This window comes from Castor canadensis, chromosome X (genome assembly GCF_047511655.1).
Source record: "Castor canadensis chromosome X, mCasCan1.hap1v2, whole genome shotgun sequence".
Taxonomy (NCBI): domain Eukaryota; kingdom Metazoa; phylum Chordata; class Mammalia; order Rodentia; family Castoridae; genus Castor; species Castor canadensis.
The window spans coordinates 141,688,760-141,703,120 of record NC_133405.1 but is presented as its reverse complement, the minus strand read 5'-3'; the positions used below and the strand labels follow the sequence as shown (position 1 = coordinate 141,703,120).

At 35.2% G+C, this 14,361-nt stretch overlaps 1 long non-coding RNA gene across 1 annotated transcript; it reads left to right on the top strand.

Moving 5' to 3' along the window:
* The first annotated feature begins 3,722 nt into the window (after positions 1 to 3,722).
* Positions 3,723 to 13,808, top strand: LOC141419738 (uncharacterized). Its single transcript, XR_012444400.1, has 2 exons — positions 3,723 to 7,746; positions 7,780 to 13,808. It is a non-coding gene; the product is annotated as an uncharacterized lncRNA (long non-coding RNA).
* The last annotated feature ends 553 nt before the right edge of the window (positions 13,809 to 14,361 follow it).

Below are 14,361 nucleotides of genomic sequence, written 5' to 3'. Positions count from 1 at the left end.
GAAATTCACCTGATCTTTGTCTCCTGACTAGCTAGGATTATAAGTGTGAGCTATCTGTGCCTAGTAAGATCTGTGAGTTTTATGGTACCAATCTGTTTCCTAAGGCTGTTATATGTTCAGCATATTAAAATCGCATCAGACATCTTCTCCCTATACTGATTTTTCTACAGTAAAGAAAAAACTATGAGCAAGAACATTTTATAACTTTTTGATGGGTGTAAATATCTTGGAGGAGATGTTATGGTTTCTAGCAAATGTGGCTACTGAGAACAATTGACTTAATTATGTTTGGATGACTGTTGGGGACTGGGAATGAAGCTCACTGATATGAAGCTTGCCTAGCATGTCAGAGAACCTGGGTTCCATCCTCAGTGCTAAACCCTCCAATATAAGATCTCCATTTTAGTTCAAACATGTGCCTATAAATGAAAGCTAAAAAAATTTTTTTAAAAACATAGTGCTCTTGGCCATCAAAGTTCAATGATAATGAGTTGAGATGGCCAGTGGCTCACACCTACAATCACAGTTACTTGGGAGGCTGAGATTGGAAGGATTAAGGCCAGCCTGGGCAAATAGTTTAAGAAACCCCATCTCCAAAATAACCAGAGCAAAATGTATTGAAGGTCTGACTCAAGCCTTAAGAGTACTTACTTTGTGAGCACCTGCTTTGTGAGCACCTGCTCTGCAGTTCAAACCGCGGTACCACAAACAAACAAAAACTTCAGTGATAATGAATCAACAATATATTTGAAATAATGTGCCTTTAATCACAAACACATTAAACAAAGTTACATATTATTCAGTTAATGAAAAAGTCGTGATCAGAGGCTAATAGAGAGTTAATCCTGTATTTCTGTTTAGGAGAAATGGTTCAGTATTTGCTAAGTATAATTGGGAGTTCTAGGCCAGAGACCCTACTCTCTGAGGTTCCACATATCAAGTCCGGCCACTTAGGAGTAATGGTGAAGGGCAGAGAAAAACGATTTAATGCAGCACTGGCACACTGTGGGAAGAGGCAAAGTGAGCATTTCAGCCCATCTGTGGAACATAGACATGAGCTTTTGTTTAAATAGAGGAAATACTTGGGTAGGAGGCAAAAGATACAGATAATTAAAGAATCCCAGGTAAAATGTGGCCTGGTTGATCATTATCAATGGATTGGGATTGAGAAGTTGTTTTATAGCCATCATGAAGATAATGAAGATAGTAAAGACATTAACCGTCAGCACTTTCCTTCCCGGCTTCCAGGGGAGAGGAAGACTCTGAGTAAAGGAGACAGATGCAAAATAGAGGCAGAGATGCAAAGCTTTTACTGTGTTTTTAGTTTTTAGTTGCTGTTTGGACACTTGCAAGCCAATGTGAAGAGTCAATACTTTTTGGTAATAACAGCTAAGTCACTGTTAGAAAAGTATAGGTAAAGAGTGATGTAGGTGAAAAATGGTAGAGTATGTGGATTTGTGCTATAATATTTTGTAGTGTTGATAGTACTATTGCCCAATCAAATTTTCCCTTTAAAAAGATTACAAAACATTTAAAATTTAAAATTTGGAGTATACTTGGTCTACCATATATTTCTAGTCCAATGGCATGTGTTAGTCTTCCCATGTAAAAAGTGTTTCTGCATTTATAATTTAAAACTTTAGAATTCCTCTATAATGTTCTGTTACTTATGGAAAATATTTCCTTATTGGGCATTTTGGTTCTTTCTTTTTTTTTGTAGGTGTGCTATTAATACAATCATAATGAAACACAAATTATTTTCATATTTTTGGAGGCAAAGTTATAAGAATACACACAACACATATATATTCAAATGCACTTTTTTTTTTTTGGTGGGTCTGGGATTTGAAATAGAGCCTCGTACTTGCAAAGCAGGCACTCTACCATTTGAACCACATCTCCAGTGCATTTTACTTTGATCATTGTGGAGATGGGAACCTTGAAAACTTTTTGCCTGGGCTGGTCTTGAACCACAATCCTTCCATTTCAGGTTTTCTCATGCTTAGGATTACAGATGTGAGCCACTAAGTGCCCAGCAATTTTCAAAGTTATTTATGTCTGCCCTTTTTCCCTTTCTCCTTCAGAGAGGTTGTTTCATAAATTCTATATAATGAAATTCTTTTGCGTTCTGCAAATTCTCTGACTACTTAAATGATTTTTTGAAAAACAAATGAATTAGTTTACATTAACTTTTCTCTTTGGGACAAAGTTCTGTGTGTTTGACAAATGGTAGTTAGGTATTAAAGTATCATTATGTATTATAATACATATTATACTGTCATATAGAATAATTTTACCACTCTAACAATCTCTGTACTAGTACCATAATTGAGTACGGTAACTTCACAGTACATTTTGAATTCATTCAGCCATTTTCTCTTCATTCAAGCCTTGGCAAAATGGATTTGTTTTTTTCTGTAGAATATCATATAGATGGAATCTCATAATATATATGAGAAATATAGTGGAATCTTATAGTAATATATACATATAAATATGTATCCTTTTTAGGCATGTTTGTTTTACTAGCAGTCCTTTGTATGATTTGATAACTTATTCCCTTTAACTGAGGAATTATTTCATTGTGTGGATGTAACATTGTGTTTGTTGTTTATCATTTAAAATAAATACCAGTTAAATGTTTGGTATTAATTTTAAGACCCAATCATATCCTTTAGTACCATATGGTGTTAGAAGTAATAAGGCATTTGAATATAAAATCCTTCCTAAAATATAAGTATTATGAAGATGCCTACAAGACACCAATAATATATTTGCAGGCTTAGTGGAGAAAGTAGCATTCAGTTTATGTATCATGAAAGGATATAAGGAAATGGTGTTCCACATTGGGCCTTAAAGGATAAATAGGATTTTGATAACAAAAATGTGAAAATGAATGCTTTTAGACCTAGTGAAAAACTATTGAATTTTTTTGTGGGGATTTGAGTTGTATTTTAGCCATATTTCGGAGAGCTATGCTAGGTAATAGTGTGTGGATTAAATCTAGTAGATAATGATAAACTGTGCAAGTAATAGTTTAAGTGAAGAATAATGATGAATTTCAACTAATGAGGCAGCAGAAATCCAAGGGAATGGGGTATGTGTGAGGAGTGTTATGAACAATTTATCTGATATGTTACTGTGATGAAGTTGAGGAATCTGGGATGACTATGGGTAGATAGAGTCATTTTAGGAACAGTGAGTCCAAAGGCAATTTTTTGCTGGATGGAAGAAGGAATACATTAAATGTTTCACTCTCTATATTCAGACTAAATGACTATTTGTTTCAATGTAATTCTAGCTACTTGGGAGTCTGAGATTGGGAGGATCATGGTTTAAGGCTAGCCCTGGCAAATAGTTTTTGAAACCCCATCTCCAAAATAACTAGAGCAAAATGGATTGAAGGCAGGTTCAAGCAGTAGAGTGGCTGCTTTGCAAGCTTGAAGCCCTGAGTTCAAACCCCAGTCTCACTAAAAAATAAAAACAACAAAAAATTAACAATGGTACCATTGTTTGAGGCTTCATATTCTTTTTGTATCTACCAAATCTACATTCTTTTTTTTTTTTTTTTTGTGGTAGTGGGGCTTGAACTCAAGGGCTTCACCTTGAGCTATTCCACTGGCCTATTTTTGTGACATAGGGTTTTTTGAGATAGGGTCTCGTGAACTATTTGCCTAGGCTGGCCTGGAACTATTATATTATATTATATTATATTATATTATATTATATTATATTATATTATATTATATTATATTATATTACTATTATTATATTATATTATATTATATTACTATCAGTTTATAATTTCATTATTCATATATTGTATCATCTGGGTAATCTTTATAATATTCTTTTTTAAAAAACTCATTTATTCATATCTGACCCATTGTTTGGGTCATTTCTCCCCCTGCCCCCTACCTCCTCCCTCTCCCCTCCACCTCACTCGCTTACAGGCAGAACCTGTTCTGCGCTTTTCTCCAATTCTCTTGAAGAGTAGACATAAGCAATAATAAGAAAGACATAGCATTTTTGCTAGCTGAGATAAGGATAAGTATATAGAGAGATTCCTAGCATTGCTTCCATGCACAAGTGTTTTACAGCCCAAATTGATTCATCTCTACCTGACCTATTCACTACTTCCTGATCATCTTCCCATATTCACTTCTGTCGTTTTAAGGTTACTATATTAGCTCCTCTGCCGTGGGGATATCAAACAACTTGAAGTTTTGGGTTTCCTACCTATCCCCATACCTCCCGTATGTGCTCTCTCATTGTCATGTGACCCTAGTCCACCAACATTGCTGTATTTGTCCTAGATCTAAAGTCCACATATGAGGGAGAACATACGATTTTTGGTGTTCTGAGCCTGGCTAACCTCACTCAGGATGACGTTCTCCAGTTCTATCCATTTACTTGAGAATGATAAGATTTCATTCTTCTTCATGGCTGAGTAAAACTCCATTGTGTATAAATACCACATTTTCTTTTTTTTTTTTTCATTTTTCTTTTATTATTCATATGTGCATACAAGGCTTGGTTCATTTCTCCCCCCTGCCCCCACCCCCTCCCTTACCACCCACTAAATACCACATTTTCTTAATCCATTTGTCAGTAGTAGGACATCTTGGCTGTTTCCATAACTTGGCTATTCTGAATAGTGTTGTGATAAACATGGGTGTGCAGGTGCCTTTGGAGTAACTTGTGTTGAATTCCTTTGGGAATATCCCCAGGAGTGGGATTGCTAGATCATATGGCAGGTCTATGTTTTAGATTTTTAAGAATCCTCCAAATTTTTTTCCAGAGTAGTTACACTAGCTTGTATCCCACCAGCAATGAATGAGAGTTTCTTTTTCTCCACATCCTTGCCAACAACTGTTGGTGGTGTTTTTGATGATGGCTATTCTAACAGGGGTGAAATGACATCTTAGTGTGGTTTTGATTTGCATTTCCTTTATGGCCAGAGATGGTGAACATTTTTTCATGTGTTTTTTTAGCCATTTGAATTTCTTCTTTTGAGAAATTCTGTTCAGTTTAGTTGCCTATTTCTTTATTGGTTCATTGCTTTTGGGAATGTTTAGTTTTTTGAACTCCCTGTATATTCTGGTTATCAGTCCTTTGTCTGATGTGTAGCTGGCAAATATTGTCTCCCACTCTGTGAGTGGTCTCTTCAGTTTAGAGACCATTTCTTTTGTTGTGCAGAAGCTTTTAATTTTATGAAGTCCCATTTGTTCATCCTTTCTCTTAGTTGCTGAGCTGCTGGGGTTCTATTGAGGAAGTCCTTGCCTATACCTATTGCTTCCAGAATATTCCCTTCTCTCTCCTGTACTAACTTCAGAGTTTCGGGTCTGATATTAAGGTCCTTGATCCATCTTTAGTTGATACTAGTACAGGGTGATAAACGTGTCTAGTTTCAGCTTTTTGCAGGCAGATAACCACTTTTCCCAGCAACATTTGTTGAAAAGGCTGTCTTTTCACCACTGTATGTTTTTGGCACCTTTGTGAAAAAATAAGGTGGGCACACCTGTGTGGATTCATATCTGGGTCCTCTGTTCTGTTCCACTGGTCTTCATGTCTGTTTTTGTGCCAGTGCCATGCTATTTTTATTGCTATTGCTTTGTAATATAGTTTGAAATCAGGTATTGTGATACCTTCAGCATTGCTCTTTTTGCTGAGTATTGCCTTGACTATTTGCAGGGTCTTGTGTTACCAAATAAACTTTAGGGTAGATTTTTCAATCTCTGTGATGAGTGTCACTGGGATTTTGATGGGAATTGTATTGATCATGTAGATTGCTTTTGGTAGTATAGCCATTTTTACTATGTTGATTCTACCAATCCATGAGCATGGGATATCTCTTCACTTTCTGTGTAGTCTTCCTTGATCTCTTTCTTCAAAGGTTTGTAGATTTTATGGAGGTCATTCACATCCTTTGTTAAGCTTACTCCTAGGTATTTGATAGATTTTTTTTTTTTGAGGTTTTTGTAAATGGATTTGTTTACATATATTCTTTCTCAGTTTGTTTGTTTTTGGTGTGTAGAAAAGCTAATGATTTTTGTAAGTTGATTTTGTATCCTGCCACGTTGCTGTAGCTGTTTGCTGTAGGAGTTTTTGGGTAGAGTTTTTTGGGTCTTTAAGATCTAGAATCATGTCATCTGCAGATAGGTTTGTTTTGACAGTTTCTGTACCTGTTTGTATTCCTTTTATTTCTTCTTCTTGCCTAATTGCTCTGGCTAGGAATTCCAGTACTATGTTGAATAGGAGTGGAGATAGTGGGCATCCTTGTCTAGTTCCTGATTTTAGAGGGAATGGTTTCAGTTTTTCTCCATTAAGAATAATGCTGGCTGTAGGTTTGTCATATATAGCTTTTATAATGTTGAGGTACTTTCCTTCTATTCTTAGTTTTCTTAGAGCTTTTATCATGAAATGGTGTTGGATCTTATCAAACGCTTTTTCTGCATCTATTGAGATGATCAAGTAGTTTTTGTCTTTGCTTCTATTGATGTGCTGTTTAACACTTATAAATTTGCGTATATTGAACCACCCCTGAATTCCTGGGATGAAGCCAACTTGGTCACGGTGAATGATCTTTCTTTTATGTTGTTGGATTCGGTTTCCCATTATTTTACTGAGGATTTTCTCATGGATGTTCGTTTAGGAGATTGGCCTATAGCTCTCCTTTTTGAAGGTGTCTTTGCCTGGTTTTGGGATGATTGTAATACTGGCTTCATAAAATGAGTTAGGCAGTGTGCCTTCCTTTTCTATTTCATGGAAAAGTTTAAGGAGACTTGGTATTAGTTCTTGTTTAATGGTCTGATAGAATTCAGCAGAGAATCCTTTAGGTCCTGGACTTTTCTTTTTTGGGAGACTCTTTATTGCTGCTTCAATTTCATTTTGTGTTATAGATCAGGTGATTAATACCCTCTTGGTTCAGTTTTGGATGGTCATAAGTATGTAGAAATTTGTCCATTTCTTCAAGATTTTCAAATTTATTAGAATACAGTTTGTCAAAGTAGTCTCTGATGATTTCCTGGATTTTGTGGTATTTGTTGTTATCTGCTCTTTTGCATTTCTGATTTTACTGATTTGGGTTTTTTTTTCCTCCTCATTTTAGTCAGGTTTGCCAGGGGTCTGTCAATATTGTTTATATATTCAAAGAACTAGCTTTTTGTTTCTGTGATTCTTTGTATTTTTTGTTGTTGTTGTTGTTGTGGTTATTGTTGTTTCTATTTCAACAATAAAAATAAGAAATATTTTCTGTCCTGTTTGTTTTGGGACTTGTTTATTCTTGTTTTTCTAGGCGTTTGAGATGTAGCATTAGGTCATTGATTTGAGATCTTCCTGTCCTTTTAATATATGCACTCATGGCTATAAACTTTCCTCTCAGGACTGCCTTTGCTGTGTCCCATAGGTTCTGGTAGGTCATGTTTTCATTTTCATTAACTTCCAGGAACCTTTTAATTTCCTCTTTTATTTCATCAATGACCCACTGATCATTGAGCAATGTGTTGTTCAGCTTCCAATTGTTTGCATATTTTCTGCTGTTATTTTTGTTGTTGGGTTCTAGTTTAATGCGTTGTGATCAGATAGAATGCACAGAATTATTTTTATTTTCTTATATTTACTGAGGCTTGCTTTGTGCCCAAAGATATGATCAATTTTGGATCATATCCAAGAAGGTTCCATGGGCTGCTGAGAAGAATGTATATTGTGTGGAAGTTGGATGAAATATTCTGTAGACATCAGCAGGTCTGTTTGATCTACTGTGTGAGACATCAGCAGGTCTGTTTGATCTACTGTGTGATTTAGTTCTAGAGTTTCTTTATTGATTTTTTGTTTGGATGACCTATCTGTTGGTGATAGGGGATATTAATGTTTCACACTATCACTCTGTTGGAGTCTGTATATGATTTTAGGTGCTTTAGAGTATGGTCGATGAAATTGGGTGCACTGATGTAGATTGAAGTGGGCAGAGAAAACATATGACTCTTGGACACCCAAACCCTAGGCAGGAAAGAAGCTGGTAATATTATTCAGCTGCCAATGTCTGATGAATAAAAGTAAAGGAGATTCAGAGGGTGAAGTCACAGGGAACAAAGAACTATTCTAAGGTCTTGAAACATAATGGAATTTTTGTCAAGCTGGATTTTAATATTTCTTTAAAGTAGTAACCAATTTTACCTTCTATTTAACTGTGACAGAATGTCCTCAACTATCCTAAAACTTGCTTCTTGAGGCTATGTATCAATAGATAAAAAGAAACTGTGTCCCAGAAGTTGTACTTAATACCCACAAAATCATAAGCACATGATTTAAGATGCTATTTGAGACTTCTGCACTGCTGAATTTCAGATGAGATTTCTGGACTTGGAACATTGGGAAAGGGAGACTATAGTCTACTTTTGAGAGGGCCACAAATGTTTGAGGACCAGAATGAAGACATAATGATTCCCCCAAAATGACCATACTCCAAATCATTAAAATACAGCAAAACAAATTCTGCAAATGTAATTAAGAGTATGAACTTAAGCATAAGGTTGGGAAATTATGCTGAATTACTTAAGTGGGGATAATCATGAGTTCTTAGGAGTATTTTTCTGACGTGAGTAAGATCTGTTTTGGCAGTACTGATGAGTCAAGTCAGTGCCTACATAGTGCTTGTGGGCATGTACTCAATCATTTGACTCATTACCTTAATAAAAAAAGATCTGATGGAAAGGAAGGTGAGGAGGATTCAGAGCATGAGGGAAACTGCACAACTCACTGTTACAAAGGATGAGAAACAAAGTGGGCAACAAAACAAGCAACAAAATCCTACTTTATGGGGGAGAACTGGAAATGAAGAATGGTAGAGCGGGTGAATTCAAGTATGATATATTTGGTATATTGTAAGAACCTTTGTAAATGGCACAATGTATCTGCACCGAGGACAACAATAAAAAAATGTTTAAAAAAAAATCCTGGCTGATAAACTGAAGGGAAACAAGAACTTAAATCTCATAACCATAAAGAATTAAATTTAGGGAAAAGTATGAATATTGTTAGAAGTGTTTTCTTTCCTTTTCCCTGAAGATTTATAGGAAGTTAACACAGAAATCTTCATTTTGACCCTGTGAAACTCCACAGAGAATCTACCTGAGCCGTAGTATTTGTCCTTCTGATTTATAGAATTCTGAGATAAATTTACCTTTTAGGTCACTGGATTGTAGAAATACACAACTGGGGCAAAATTTTAAAAAGTGAAACAAAAGAAAACTAATAAAATTACAAAATATTTTTCAGAGTGAGAACAGGACATTAATGTATGACTGGGAAAATAAGAAACAAGTTAACAGTAAGAGTTTAAAAGCTGACAGTGTAACAGGAGTGAGTTGGCTATGAGATTTTTGGCAAGGAATCTAAGTATGAATAAATACCAGATCTGATAATTCATCCTTTGGATAAACAACTCCAACTCTGGTAGGTCAGAAGTAGAACAACCAAAGAAACAGTTATACCTATTCCATCAAAAAACGTGTTTGGTTCTTGTGGTTGTAATTCAAATTCATCTTCTTCCATGGCCTTTAATGTTCATTAATCACAGCTCCTAAACCAGGAAATAAAGTATACCAAACATTCATTTTTTAATATCACATTTTAAAGTGTGTTTACTAACATTTCAGAAATGCCAAATTATTTATCAAAAACCTGTCAATGAGAAATAAGGAACTGACTCTAGTAATATATGGGCAAGTACCACCGAAAATGGTCAGCTAAATGAAAGAAGGTAACCATGCTTTGGTTTATTTGTTTTATTTTTCTGAGAGTAAATGCTTTAGGTTTTCTTTTCTTTTCCTTTTTTTTGGTGGGATTGGGGTCTGGTCTGAACTCTGGACTTCACAATTACAACAGCTGAGCCACACCTCTACTCCATTTTGTCCTGGTGATTTTAGACATGCGGTCTCAGGAAGTATTTGCCAGGACTGGCCTCAAACCTTGATCTTTCTGATCTCAGCCTTCCCAAGTACTTAAGAGTTACAGACATGAATCACTGGAACCCAATAAACAGAGGGTCTTCCCTTTCTTCCTTCTTTCTTTCCTCTCTCAATCCCTCTTTTCTTCCTTTCTCCATCCCTACTTCCTTCCTCTCTATCCCTTTTTTTTTTTTTTAAATTTTCACTATGCTAGGGCTTAAACATTTCATACACCAAGGTTATTGCCACTTCTTATCAATAGCCCCATAATTATTTAGAACCAACTAAAACCTGTTTTCAAGATTATTAAGGGAATTTCTGCAAAACTTCATTACATCTATGTATTTAAAACAGTCCACAATCTTGATATCTCTTAATTACAAGATGGTAAAAAAACCAAAATTCCTTAAAAAAATCACTAAGAAGACACTGTTTAAAAATTTTTATATTATCACTGACCTCTCTTAACTGATCTTCCGATTACAAACAATATCTATGTACAAGTGAATGTGTGTGTGTATTTTTTTCATTCACTGTTCGGGTCATAACTGAACTGATAACAGCAATAAACTAGTAAATAAACATTTATATTTGACAATAAAACAGTAATAAAAATCTTATTTTTATTAACACATCTGGAACCATCAGAGTCACTTTCTTTCCTAGTGTCTAAAACTACAACGAACAGGTTATTCTCCAAACACGATTTAGAAAATTTAGTCAGTTTACCAACAAAAATATTAAAAGCTGGGAAATGCTGGCTTACAACTGTAATCCTACCTACTTGGGAAGCTGAGATCAGAAGGATCATAGTTCCAGGCCAGCCCAGGCAAACAGTTCAAAAAACCTCATTTCCATAACAGCCAGAGTAAATGGACTAGAGGCAAGGCTCAATCAATAGAGCACCAAAATATAAGTAAGAAGTTTGGATTTAAAATCCTGTAGGGTTTGCACATAATATTCTAGAAATACTCTCTTTCTCCTCTGAATTCCCAACTACTTTTATCCTTCTTGCCTTATTTTATTTTTAAACATATGTTCTGATAAAGTCCTTAAGGAAACATGTAAGTGATAAACTCAACTGTAACTTAAAAATAATAAAGGATTTTCAGCATGTCAATACTGTGGCAAATTCTGTTCATTTGCAAGAAACAGTACGTTTTTAAAAAATAAAAGAAATACTGTTTTATGACATTCAAACTGTATCACATAACAAGGGCATTAATATTTTGCCAGCCACAAAAAAAGGGAAGGATATACGCTCTAGTAAGTTCTCACTCTTCCCTCAATTCAAAACTACCTGTGGTATGTAAATACATTCCCTCTTTAAAAATGTAGTTCTAAAAGGATAAACTCAAATTAATCTCAGCATATTAAAAAATACATATTTATATCAACTGATGTGATTGAGTTGTTATTCCAATTTCTCTGCAAAATACAATCTCATTTGAATAAAAATTTAGCCAGAGATACTATTATCTGTAATAATAGCATTAAGGAGATTGGAGAGTTTCAAGTCAGCTTGGCCTGCACAGCAAATTTAAAGCCAAGGCCCAATCTAGATACATAGTAAGACTGTATCTCAAAAACAAAACAGTAGAGAAAGAGAGAAGCAGGGGTCGGGTGGCAATATGTAAAGGAAAGAAAAAAAATTCAATGTGTGGAATAACTTTCCTGTTTTAGGTATTCATCCTCAGGCTTATCAGTTCCTTCAACTCTGAAACTCTTTCCACTTCTTGGAAGTGATATTCTAGTTCTGTTTCCCTGATTCTGATGGCTACTATAACTTTGCCCTCTTTTTTCTACTTTCTTGTTTATTCTCATGTTTTTAACTACCAGGTTTATGACAATGATCCTAAAATCACATTCAGGGAAAGTCCTAACATTTTTAACAGACTGCTGAGTTTTTACCTAACTGAAACCTAGCTTTCTCCCACCAGAGTAAATTGGTTTTTTCTTTCTTTCCTGTCATTGGGTTGCCAAATCTTGCTGATTCCTTCCTCATAATTTCTCTTTTACTTTCTTCATCACCACCCATTTTCAGCTTCATTATTTCACTATCTCTAACTTCTAAAATTTACTTTCTTTCCTCCATTTTCACAGGTATCGAGTGAGAGCTGGTGCTAGGTAGCAGAAAGGCAGCCCTAGAATCTGTAGGTAGATTAGTTCTCCCAAATGATGCACAGAAAACACATGAAGTTCTCTAAATTCCAGGGGCTCTACAATATTATCCCACAACCATCACTTACTGTTATTATTCAATTTTGCATTGTAAGTTGAGTAATGACTCAAATAAGTCTTAAGTGCTTCCTTCTCACTCTATTTTGACTCTCAACATTCTCACATTTTCTGGAAGGTGAGGTCTCTAAAAAAATGAAGCTTGGGTATTTGCCATTAATAATGCCTGTTTTTCATTAGTATGGCTGACAACTGCACAAGTATTACCTGCAGGAAGATGCTGCTGGTATCAGCGTCTTAAGATGTGGCAAAAGCAGCTTGTTCATGTATCTAAAAGTACGTCATTACAGATAACTAAATTAGAACTTTATTCTAAATTGTGCAATAAAAAGGACAAAGCTAAAGCAAATAAAAAACCACTAACAGCTACAAGTTTTAGGATTCTATTCAGTAAAGATAGCAACTTAAAACAAGGGTCAGCTATGTCATATCATGTCCATTTCTTAATGTATATTCCAAAGTGAGTCTGCCCACCTCTCCTTTTTGTTCTTCTTTACTAATATGATCAATTAGTGAGCTGAATAGTACATGTGACTGCTTATTTTCCTATTTCATCATCATAAAAATTGATCTAGGATCTAGGGTAGTAGCAGAGTACATAATTTGCTCTGGGCCTGAATTTGTCACCAGCATAGGGGTGGGACTTACAACAGGCAAAAAAAAGTGAAGGTTCTATACTCCAGAACAATTTATATTACTGTTTATCTATATATGTACATATATTTTTAAACTAACCTTTCTTGAGCTAACACTGCCCCAATCAGAAAGAAACCATGCATTTAAGTGAAACAGGCTCCAAAAACGTACCAATAATTGTAATAAAAGTGAAAGAACATGCTCTGATGATTTAAATGAAACTGCTACACCTCTGCAGCAGAAATCAAGTAGAGAGATCAGCTAAATCTGAAGAGAAATAAATAGAATAATCCAAAGAGTCTGAAATCTAAAAAACAACGTGGTTCACACTAGTTAACAATTGCTCTGGAAATCTTTTTTTTTCCCCCCTCGGTGTTTTAATTTTGCACTTAAAATCAGTTTAAAACTCACTCCTCCAGTTCTAAGTTCCATGACACAGACAATAAAAATTAAGAGGATGAGATACCTGTCAAGAATTCACTTTTGCAAATTCCAGCTGCAGTTTTAAGAAAAGAAAAATCTAGGATTCTATTTCAGACTCAAGTATAGTTGGTCATTTCTGTAATCTGGTCTTAAGTCAATGCAGGATTGAGTATAGCGACATCAAAACTTATTTATACAAGTTCAAAATGTGAGATAGAAAATTGGTTCATTTTTCTCAACATCTTTTTATGCACTGCTGAACTAAGCCTACCACATAGCTTTTGTTTTTCTTGTTCATGTATCTGTAAGAAATGTGAAAGAAGTCAAATAAATAACAGTATTTTGCATATGTAAAAATTTCATAGATACCACTAAGATGTTCTCTACAAAAGGGACCTGGAAATTGATGCATCTTTACCAGTAATGAGAGAGTGCCTCTTTTCTCCAAATCTTGGTTAACCCTGGAAATTAGCAATTTCTCCAAATCTTGGTTAACCCTGGAAATTAGCAATGCATCAATTTTACTAAAAAAAAAAAAAAAAAAAAAAAAAAAAAAACTTATTCTGAACTAATTTTCCAAAATTGACCTTTATGCATTTTGCAAATCTCTGAGTTTATTTTTTTATTTTTTTTAATTGTTTTATTATTCATATGTACATACAATGCTTGGGTTATTTCTCCCCCCTGCCCCCACCCCCTCCCTTACCACCCACTCCACCCCCTCCCTCTCTCCCCCACCCCCTCAATACCCAGCAGAACCTATTTTGCCCTTATCTCTAATTTTGTTGAAGAGAGCATATAAGCAATAATAGGAAGGAACAACAAGTGTTTTTGCTGGTTGAGATAAGGATACAGGAAGTTGACTCACATTAATTTCCTGTGCATGTGTGTTACCTTCTAGGTTAATTCTTTTTGATCTAACCTTTTTTCTAGTTCCTGGTCCCCTTTTCCTATTGGCCTCAGTTGCTTTTAAGGTATTTGCTTTAGTTTCTCTGCGTTAAGGGCAACAAATGCTAGATAATTTTTTAGGTGTCTTACCTATCCTCACCCCTCCTTTGTGTGCTCTCGCTTTTATCATGTGCTCAAAGTCCAGTCCCATTGTTGTGTTTGCCCT